This window comes from Gadus macrocephalus, chromosome 6 (assembly GCF_031168955.1).
Source record: "Gadus macrocephalus chromosome 6, ASM3116895v1".
NCBI classification, from domain to species: domain Eukaryota; kingdom Metazoa; phylum Chordata; class Actinopteri; order Gadiformes; family Gadidae; genus Gadus; species Gadus macrocephalus.
Genome location: NC_082387.1, coordinates 41,580 through 52,860, shown reverse-complemented (window position 1 = coordinate 52,860; position 11,281 = coordinate 41,580).

Below are 11,281 nucleotides of genomic sequence, written 5' to 3'. Positions count from 1 at the left end.
CGTCTCCCCGCGAGCTTATATTGATTGAGTCTAAAACGTTCTCATCTCTTCAGCCAATGGGAGTGCAATCGCGTTGCAATGTCACATGGGTAAACAAATGATAAGGCACCACGATCGCTGTAGGCTTCAATATCATGCAAGCACTTTGTTTTCTTTTATGACACGGGGCCAACAGTATAGGCGTTTTTTCAGCAAACTCCCAGTTAGCCAGTTTACCTTGTCATAGGCCTACATGGAGCAATTTAAAATGCTCCTACCGTAGCACCAACGAGCTGTGTGGTTTTCACAGTAGGTTTTGGTCTGCCCTCTGCTTTCACTCGTAATTTGTCCTCAGATGAAAATGACTGAAAATAATCCTGTAAAATGCAGTCAACGGTGTTCATCCTCCCCATCATTACCGTTAGCCCAATCCATCTTGAACGTGAGCTAGCGACTACTAGCAAACAACCCTACCCCTAAACAACACTAACCAAACAAAATCCTCACCTAAACAGAAAAAAAATGTGTATCTTATTCAATTAATGTTCAACAAATTAGGTTGGCCCATGTGTTCGTCATCGAGTTTCCTACATAGCCCGTCGTGTAATGAAAAACGAAACACGTATATTGTCAATCATAATTAGGATGTATTATGGATTACATTTTATCGTACTCATGTAATTTAATTGTAAATATTGACAATTATTAACCATAGATTACGTGAAGACTTTTATTAAAATATTGTTATTTTCATATTTTGTAATGAAATATATATTTTATTCTTTCTTATTTTGGTAGTCGGACCTCGACAGGTCTGTTTTTATGCATTTCTACCGCTTGTCCTCAGGGTCCTCTATTGGGGGGGACTCTTCCGCTCTCCTACGAGGCAGGTTATCCCAGAATTCTCCTAATAAGAATCCCCAGGCCTGGATAATCCCCGAATTTCTGTGGACGAGCGGCATGCATGCTATGGACAACTTTAAAGGCTAACCGTTCATGATGGAGTTTAGATAATTATTCCTATCTTAAGATCACCGTGTAACTGTCGTACAGGGATCTGGTTTGATGTAAGACCCCTGGGTTGGTGTCCTTTTGTAGGACTTCTTTCGGTTCTGGAATCCGGCTTTCCTTTCAATGGCGCCTGCATCCAGCTTGTATTGCATCTCGACGACCACGTGGTTAGAGTCTCGGAAGAACTTTTCCAAGAACGTCAGGATCACCAAATGCTGAATAGTTCTTCAAGGAAAGGGTTCAAATCCGGGATTGCTTTTAACTCACTTTATTGTTAAAGTAGGCATGTTTCGGTATGGTAACTGACTATGGAACGAAAGTCTAGGAGTCGTGTCGAACACGTGTGAGAGATAATAACTCTAGCTACTTCCAGCCACGGGCAGAGGCCCGTGACTGTCCGCGGGTGTGTGTGAAAATCTCTGGCGCTCTCCACCTCGAGTCCACAGGTAGAGACCGTCAAGTGGGCGTGGCCTATGTAGTGGGCGTGGCCCGGGGTGACGTAATGGCTTCAGCTTCTTCGCCTAACTAAAGGTGATGCCTTCTGTGGTGGAGCAGCCTTCAATAAGGTCTTGCTCCCCTTGTGGCTTTGTATAGTATTTACGGCTTATATGTTTGGTCCTGCTTCATTGGGTCTATGTGTGGGTAGCTTAGATTCTTAAAATACGTAACAGCTTTTTTCTTTTTCAACTCGACCTCATTGGCTGCAATGGCCTGCCGTGCGTTGATCTTTAGCGCCCACTGTTTTGGAGAATTTAAGCAACATACAGACACTGACAACGTCTCTCCAAACTCTATTTGTGAAACATGTGGACAGTGTAGTGAAGCTCCTTATATCCCCAATCCTTACACAATACAAAGTTGGACTTTCATCAAATATTGATGTGCATAGCATGTTTTTCTGGGTCATACTGTGTGGATGTCAGCATATTCTCATGTCTTCTGGATCCCAATGTGACCTTAGAACATATATCACGCAAACGATGATGCCCAAGCAGTGTAATGCATTGCGTTCAAATATGTAACTCTGAGTCTGGAATAACGTATTCCTTCATTCATTTCTTTCATTCATTATGGATCTAATCATTGTTTCTGTACAAGTCCCGTCTCTGGCCACGGCAGCGCTCTCACTCCTTACGTGCTCCTCCTGTATAAATGCTAATATGGTCCAGACAATAATTGCATACGGCCATACCACCCTGAGCACGCCCGATCTCGTCTGATCCCGTTCAGGTGTGCAACCAGGAAGTGAGCAGTGAGCAGAGAGAGCAGGTGGAGAGAGCAGGTGGACTTTTTTTGTTTGTGCTAGATTTAAAGTGAGTGAGTGTGTTTTACTTTTTGTTTTAGTTTTTTTTTATTCCCCCAGCAGCTTGCTGTTCGGGGGAACGTCTTTTTTGTTTTTGTTTGTGTGTGTGTTTGAATGAGTGACGTAATGGAGAGGAGAGAGCGAGTAGAGAGGAGTAGGACGGATATCATGGCAACTGACAGCGGACCGGCAAGCACAACGACACAGAATATGGACAACGGCATGGAGCAGACATCGCCCAAGAACACCGACCATGGAAAGACCCCGACCACGAGCAGGATCATGGACAACGGCAAGACGCAGCAACCGACAAAGAACGCCGACATTGGAAAGGAAACGACTACGAGAAGGATCACGGACAACAGTAAAAGTACCTCGGAACTTCTTCAAAGCACAGATAAGAAATTTGAGAAGGAGCTTACCTTGGCGGTAGAGATCGTTGGAGATGAGATGGTGACTATGATGGAGCTTCTAAGTGAGGTTAAAAAAACGTGCGGGGTGGTGAATGGATGCCGTTTTAAAATGCCCAAAAAGTATGAAATAACAATGGACAATGTTGAAGGGAAGGATAAACTGTTAGATGGGATTAGAATAAAGAAGAGCACGGTAGTGGCAAAAGAAATTAGAAATGACGAATTAGTTGTATCTTTTTTAAACTTGCCGACGTACATTGTGGATGGTGTCATTCTTGCCAAACTTGCAGAATGGGGAGTTAAGGCAATCTCGCCAATTAAAAGAAGAATGTGGCCAGGAACGGACATAGCCGATGGAACCAGGTTCTTGAAGGTCCGGTTCACTGAAACAGTGAAATCGCTACCTTACACAACGAAGTTCGAAACACTAGAGGGGGGAGAGTACTTCCGCGTGATCCATGACAGGCAGATGAAAGTATGCAGATTATGTATAAAACCGGGTCACATCTTCCGAGAATGCCCAGAATTCAGATGTCACAGGTGTAAAAAACAGGGACACTATGCAAGGGAGTGTGTTCCAGAAGCAGCGGAGAGAGAGGATGTCAGCGTCGCGGAGGAGGTCAACGTCGCGGAGGAGGTCAACAGCACTGACGGCGAGGAGGAGGAGCCGGAGGACAGCGACGAGGACGACATGCAGACGGAGGGAGACCTAGGGGGCGACCCAGAGAGCAGGGCGGAGACCATGGTGCAGAACCAAAGACGGCATCCCCTGAGTGACGTCGCAGCAGGAGACGTGTTGGGAGCTGTGGGGCAGGAGGAGAGCCGGTCCGGAGAGGAATCGAGTGGAGAGAAGGCTCCCCGCGAGACGGCTCCAGCAGACGGAACCGGCAGCGTTGGGGTAAAGCAGCATGGAGATGGAAACCGAGACGAGAGGGAAACTGCGATGGACTTCATGATTATCGAGGATATTTCAGAGGCAGAGAGCGTAAGCAGACCGCAGAAGGAACGAAAGGCGGAGGAGACCACAAAGAAAAGAAAAGCTGCGCTCCAAGCTGAGGAGAAAAGGAGGAAGAGGGAGGAAAGAAGGACAAAATGAAGGTTGGGAATGAAACCATAATTATGTGTTTAATGTTAAGCTTGATTTCATTCAACACAAATGGGCTAAGGAATCAAAGCAAATTTGGAAAACTATTAATTAAATGTAAAAATAATGACATGTTATGTCTGCAAGAAACGAACTGGACAGACCATATCATGAAAGATATAAAAACGAAATGGACAGACATTATGTATGCAAACCATGGTACGGATAAATCATGTGGGGTAGCAATCCTGATAAAAAATAATACTGTAGAAAACCTCAAAGAAATCTACAAAGATAAAAAAGGAAGAGTCATAATCATAGAATTTAAATACAAAAAGATAGAGTACAGAATAATTAATATATATGCACCAAATATAGAAGCAGACAGGAAGGCTTTTTTTTGGATTTAGGAAAATGGTGTGTGGGAAACTGTATAATAGTGGGAGATTTTAATTTAAAAAGTACAAGGTTGGATATGGCAAGAGGGAAGGAATTTAAAAATGATGCTTCAAGAAAGGTTTTTCTGAAAACAATGGAGGAAAAACAATTAATTGATGTATGGAGAAACGAAAACCCAAACAGGAGAGAGTACTCAAGAAGGCAAATGGTAATGGGGGAATTAAAACAAAGCCGAATAGACTTGTGTATTGCACATCAGACAATGGTTAAATTTATAAAAAATATGATGTATAAATTCACATCATTCAGTGACCATGCAATCCTGTCAATAGAGGTTGGTACTGGGATAGAGAGAAGGGGAGGAGGAGTGTGGTGCCTAAACAGTACTCTCCTAGAGGAAGAGGGATATAGAAATAAAATAGTGGCCTGCATAGAGAATGGAAGGAAGAACATGGACATGTGTAGAAACAAGGGATTATGGTGGGAAAGACTGAAGCAAAAGATAAGGACAATAAGTATTAGATATGCAAAGGTCCGGGCTTTTAAAGAAAGAGAGAAAATAAAATGTTTGAAGGATGAGCTGGCAGAAGAGGCAGAAAGAATTGATAAGGATCCAAAACATAGCATAGAAAAATACATAAAGGTGAAATCCAAACTGGACGTTTATGAACAGAATAAATGTATGGGGGCAATAACAAGGAGTAGGGAGAAATATGCGATGAAGGGGGAGAGATGCACAGGCTATTTTTTGGGATTAGAAAAAAGGAAACAGGAAAGGGTATATATTGAAGAGTTAGAAAATGAAAATGGAGAGATAATAAATGATTTTGTAGACATTATTGGAAATGTTGGGACATTTTATAAAAATCTATACAAAAAAGGAAATGCAAGGAAGGAAGATATAAATACAGTATTAGGTAATATTAATAAAACGATAACAAATGATGAGAAAAGTATGTGTGATGACAACATCAAAGACATAGAAATAAAGGAAGCAATAATGTAATTAAATACCAATAAAAGTCCGGGAACAGATGGCCTTACAAGTGAATTTTATAAAACATTTATAGACGATCTGCTACCAATTTTAAACATACTTTATGCAGAGATGGAGAAGGAGCAGGAGATACCAGAGTCGCTGGCAACAGGACTAATAACGATCATATATAAAAATAAGGGAAGCAAAAGAAAACTGGAAAACTATAGGCCGCTAACTGTACTAAACACGGATTACAAGATCTTAACAAAGGTATTAGCAAACAGAATAAAAACAGCAGCACCAACAATCATAGCACCAACACAGGCGTATGGGATACCAGGGAGGGACATATCTGACATTATTTGCACAATAAGGGACACAATCGAATGCATGGGGAAGGATGGTGGAATTAACAACAGGACTCAAGCCTCTGACCCTTTGGCCTCTAACAACAGGACTCAAGCCTCTGACCCCTTGGCCTCTAACAACAGGACTCAAGCCTCTGACCCCTTGGCCTCTAACAACAGGACTCAAGCCTCTGACCCCTTGGCCTCTAACAACAGGACTCAAGCCTCTGACCCCTTGGCCTCTAACAACAGGACTCAAGCCTCTGACCCCTTGGCCTCTAACAACAGGACTCAAGCCTCTGACCCCTTGGCCTCTAACAACGTGACTCAAGCCTCTGACCCCTTGGCCTCTATCAACGTGACTCAAGCCTCTGACCCCTTGGCCTCTATCAACGTGACTCAAGCCTCTGACCCCTTGGCCTCTATCAACGTGACTCAAGCCTCTGACCCCTTGGCCTCTATCAACGTGACTCAAGCCTCTGACCCCTTGGCCTCTATCAACGTGACTCAAGCCTCTGACATCTCTGAGAAGCTTGCTTCCAGTCAAAGCAACAACTCCATGATGCCCATTCATCACAATCAAAGTGAGGGAAATGGAAGCCATTCATAATAAAGAGATATGCATAATATTTTGTGCACTATTTTAGTTGCTAACAATCTTTGTTTCAGATGTTTCACAAACATCGCCAAGTAAAGGCTGCAGTGCTAAATGTGCTATGTGCTAAATGTTGCCCTGTAATTGTTTTTAGTCTCTTGCTCCTCATTTGGAGGGACCAACGGAAGATCCGGAGATGAGATCGGCCTGGGAAGTAAGGGATGAAAAGGCAATGTATATATTTGACTGTCTCCTTCAGTCAGAGTAGTTGACTTGATGGTTTGATTTTCAGATGTTCCACAAAATGACCTAGCTGATGTCATTAAAATGCAACAACTAATTGAGGCCCTGTATCAAGACCACTATATTATAGAAGGTATGCTCACTCCAGGATGTCTGTAGCTGTAACTTTAGCATTAAATTAAATGTTGTAACTCTATTTTCTGTATCAACTGAACAGAATACCTCAAGTCTGCCGCAAAAGCCTATGACCACGTGACCACAGACCCCCTGGCCTCTAACAACGTGACTCAAGCCTCTGACCCCCTGGCCTCTAACAATGTGACTCAAGCCTCTGACCCCCTGGCCTCTAACAACGTGACTCAAGCCTCTGACCCCCTGGCCTCTAACAACGTGACTCAAGCCTCCGACCCCCTGGCCTCTAACAACGTGACTCGAGCCTCCGACCCCCTGGCCTCTAACAACGGGACTCGAGCCTCAGACCCCCTGGCCTCTAACAACGGGACTCGAGCCTCTGACCCTTTGGCCTCTAACAACAGGACTCAAGCCTCTGACCCTTTGGCTTTGGTTTTGGGCAAAGAATTTGGTTTTGGGCAAAGAATAATCAACTGGATTAAATTATTGTACAAAAATGCAAGGAGTAGGATAAAAATAAATGGAGCTATAACAGATTCTTTTCCATTGGAAAGATCTGTGAGGCAAGGGTGCCCGCTATCGGCAGTACTTTACAGCTTAACTGCAGAAAGTCTCGCGGAAATGATAAAGAAGGATAAGGAAATAGAGGGGATAAAATTGCCAAATGGGGGTGAAAGCAAAATACAGCAATATGCTGATGACACCACATGTATGGTAAAAAATATGAATAGTGTGAAAAGGATAATGGGAAAAATGGAAATATATGGGAGAGCAGCAGGGGCTAAAGTAAATGTAGACAAAACTGAAATAATGTACGTCGGAAATATAAACCAAAAAGATTGTAACATACCTTTTAGAGTTTCACATGATTATATGAAAATATTGGGGATAAATATGGGAGTGAAAGAAAAGGAGGCGAGAGATGAGACATGGAATGGGGTAATAAATAAAGTGAAAAACACATTAAATGCGTGGAAGCCGAGGAGATTGAAATTAAAGGGGAAGGTTTTAGTGGTAAATGCATTAATACTATCCCAGATTGTCTATGCCTTGACTGTGATAGACATGCCAGAGTGGGTGCACAAAGAGCTAAACAGCACAATTACAAATTACATTTGGGATGGGAAACTGGCAAGAATAGCACAAAAGACACTGATAGGGAAATATGAAGAAGGAGGATTGAAATTGGTGGACTTGAATATTAAGAAAAAAGCAATACGAATAAAAACTGTTAAAAAGTATCTGTACGATAGGGTTGATTATGGATGGAAAAATGTTTTTAAGGAATATTTATATAAAAATGGAAGATGTGAAGAAAACGGTCTAATAATGATAATGAAAAACTCCATGTATGAGAAAGTGCCTAGATATTATAAAGAGGTGTTTGATGCATGGGGGAAATACAGAATAAACATTAAATATGAATGCACAAAATACAGTCAGGTAATAAATCAACCAATATGGTGTAACCCATTGATAAAAATGAACAATAACATGCTGTGGGATAAAAAAATATTTTATTCCGGACTAACGCAAATAAAAGATTGCCTATATGAATTCATACCTGGGTTTCTAAGATACCAGGCTATAATAGACACAGTTAAGGAGTATGATGAAGAAATGAACGAAACCACTACTGTAAATATGTACGATAAAATAAAAGAAAGCATACCAATAGATTGGGTGAGGCAAATAGAAAATAACGTGGTTATAGAAAGGAAAATAACGTTCCCCGAGTTATATATAGAAAATAATGGGGAAAAAAGGCCACTAAGGGATTCAAAGGTAAAGGACTACTACAAAGCGCTGATCCAAAAGGAATTTAAGGAACCTGCATCGGAAAAGGTTTGGGAAAAGGTGTTCCCAGGTATGGAAGGAAATCAAATATGGAAGCAGTGGAATGTAAGCAAAAATAGTATAGAATGTCAGGATCATGATTTTAAATTACGGCACAACAGACTGTACACAAATGTGGTGATACACCAAATAAATAAGGATGTAAGAAGGGAGTGTGATATATGCAAAACTGATCCGGAGACATTAATGCATTTGTATTATGAGTGTGACAAATTGAAGATCTTTTTCATGAAGTTAAAGGAATTCTTGCAGGAGAACTGGGGGAAGCAGTATTTTGAGGGAAAGGACTGGAAAAAAACATTTCTGTTTGGAGTATGGGAAAAGAAGGAGAAAGTAAACATAAATATGATAAACTATGTACTAAGTCATGCTAGATATGCTGTGTGGCTAAGAAGGAATCTAGCACATTTTGAACAAAAAATAATATCTGTCTGGGCCTACTTTGTATCGGGGTTGAAAAAAAACATTTTGTTAATGGATGCAGTTTCATTTCTATCAATGACAAAGGAAAACTGATGTGTAAGATTGAATAATGCTTGGCAGGAGGACCTATTTGTTAAGATGCTGATGTTATTGTTTACTTTTATTTTATTTATTTTGTGATTTTACATTTGAATTCAAGTATATGTTTTTTCCCCTCTGTGTAGATTACGCTTGTATATAAAATCTTATTTATTTTTATAATAAAAGATAAAAAAAAAAAAAAGCACGCCCGATCTCGTCTGATCTCGGAAGCAAAGCAGGGTCGGGCCTGGTTAGTACTTGGATGGGTGACCGTCTGGGAATACCAGGTGCCGTAAGCATTATACTTTTTCAACTCGAGCTCATTGGCTGCAATGGTCTGCCATGCTTTGATCTTTAGCGCCCACTGTTTTGGAGAATTTAAGCAACATACAGACACTGACAACGTCTCTCCAAACTCTATTTGTGAAACATGTGGACAGTGTAGTGACGCTGCTAGCAGGGAGCAGCAGAGAGCTGCAATGACGGCGGTCCACTGTTGTCCATCCCAGGTTTTGCAACGCTACGTTTCTTCAAAAGATCATGAAAAGTCATGAGGAGATTTGGGGTTTTTCGATACCTGTAAGTGTACAATATCGTCTGTGTAAGCACACGGTCTGTAAAACACAAGGTGACATTAGCTTTTAGAACATTGATTTTGGATTAAGGTCATAGTCTACGTTTGCAGTTTTATTGGGTTTACATTATCTCTCCCAGTTCTCCGTATGTTTCCACAAGACAAGGGCGCTGGGGATTGTCTTTCCCTCAATAAAACTGTTTCTGTGGACACGTCTTGTGATGAATGTGTTTAACGATTTTGAAAGCGTGTTCAGAGATATGCAAATGAAAGCATATTTTGCTTTGGTCCCGAGTCCTGTAAGGTGTCCACTACTTCCGTCCCATCCCGGTGAACATACAACGGATTTTCGGCAGTTGGATCCTGATGTTAAAGATGTTAAAGATGTTCCCTGTCTGACCTTCAATTAAAAAATAACTCTGCTCCCAATATCATGTGGTTTTATTCCTAGTTTTGAGGTGTAGTTTTGGTAAACTGCTTACATTTGCACACAAAAGCAGATAAATAAAAACTCCATTGAAATTATAATCTATTTTTTATTTTATTCTCTTTTTTTCATTAATGGAATCTCTACAACAATAGTAGGCCTTTACTGGCTTTACTCTTGGCTACTACCATATAATAATAATAATAATAATACATTTAATTTAGAGGCGCCTTTCAAGACACCCAAGGTCACCTTACAGAGCATATAGTCATCATTCAAAACTATGTAAAACAGACTAGGAATAAAAGGAAAACAGAGGTTAAACATGAAGAATAATAATAATTAATAACACTCAAAGACGCCTAAAGTGAAGGGGGGACCTCACTAACCACCACCAATATGTAGCACCCACTTGGGTGGTGCACGGCAGCCAATCGGTGCCAGAACGCTCACTACACACCAGCTTGAGGTGGAGAGTTAGGGATGAGGTGGAGAGTGAGGGAAAATAACATATTTAAACACTATCGACCATATTTAAACACTGTCGATCACATTTAAACAATATCGACCACATGTAAACACTATCGACCACATTTAAACACTATCGACCATATTTAAACACTATGGACCACATGTAAACCCTATCGACCACATGTAAACACTATCGCCCACATTTAAACACTATCACCCACATTTAAACACTATGGACCACACGTAAACCCTATCGACCACATTTAAACACTGTCGCCCACATTTAAACACTATGGACCACATTTAAACACTATGGACCACATGTAAACCCTATCGACCATATATAAACACTATCGACCACATTTAAACATGTAAACCCTATCGACCACAATTAAACACTATCGACCACAATTAAACACTATCGACCACATTTAAACATGTAAACCCTATCGACCACATTTAAACACTATCGACCACATGTAAACACTAGCGACCACACTCAAACACTATCGACCACATTTAAACACTATCGACCACATGTAAACACTAGCGACCACACTCAAACACTATCGACCACATTTAAACATGTAAACCCTATCAACCACATTATTAATACATTATTACATTATTAATATATATACAGACATACTACCACATTTTTTAATTTAGCAATCGCACATAATTATTTTCAATTGATACAACTATATTTTAATGACTTGCCATTTTACTCAAGATTGTCCAGTAGAATTGTGACAAACAAAATAGATTGAGTTGTATGTTTTGTTTATGTGAAGCAAACAATAATAATGAAAATTTGAATGTAAAATAACTATTAACATTTTGAACATTACTAGGTTAATACTAATATATGAATGTGATAAAAAAAGTCCCTAAAACACCACCCTTCACCACCCTTCACCCTTCTACCTATCACCCTTGGTGATAGGTACAACAATCAATCAA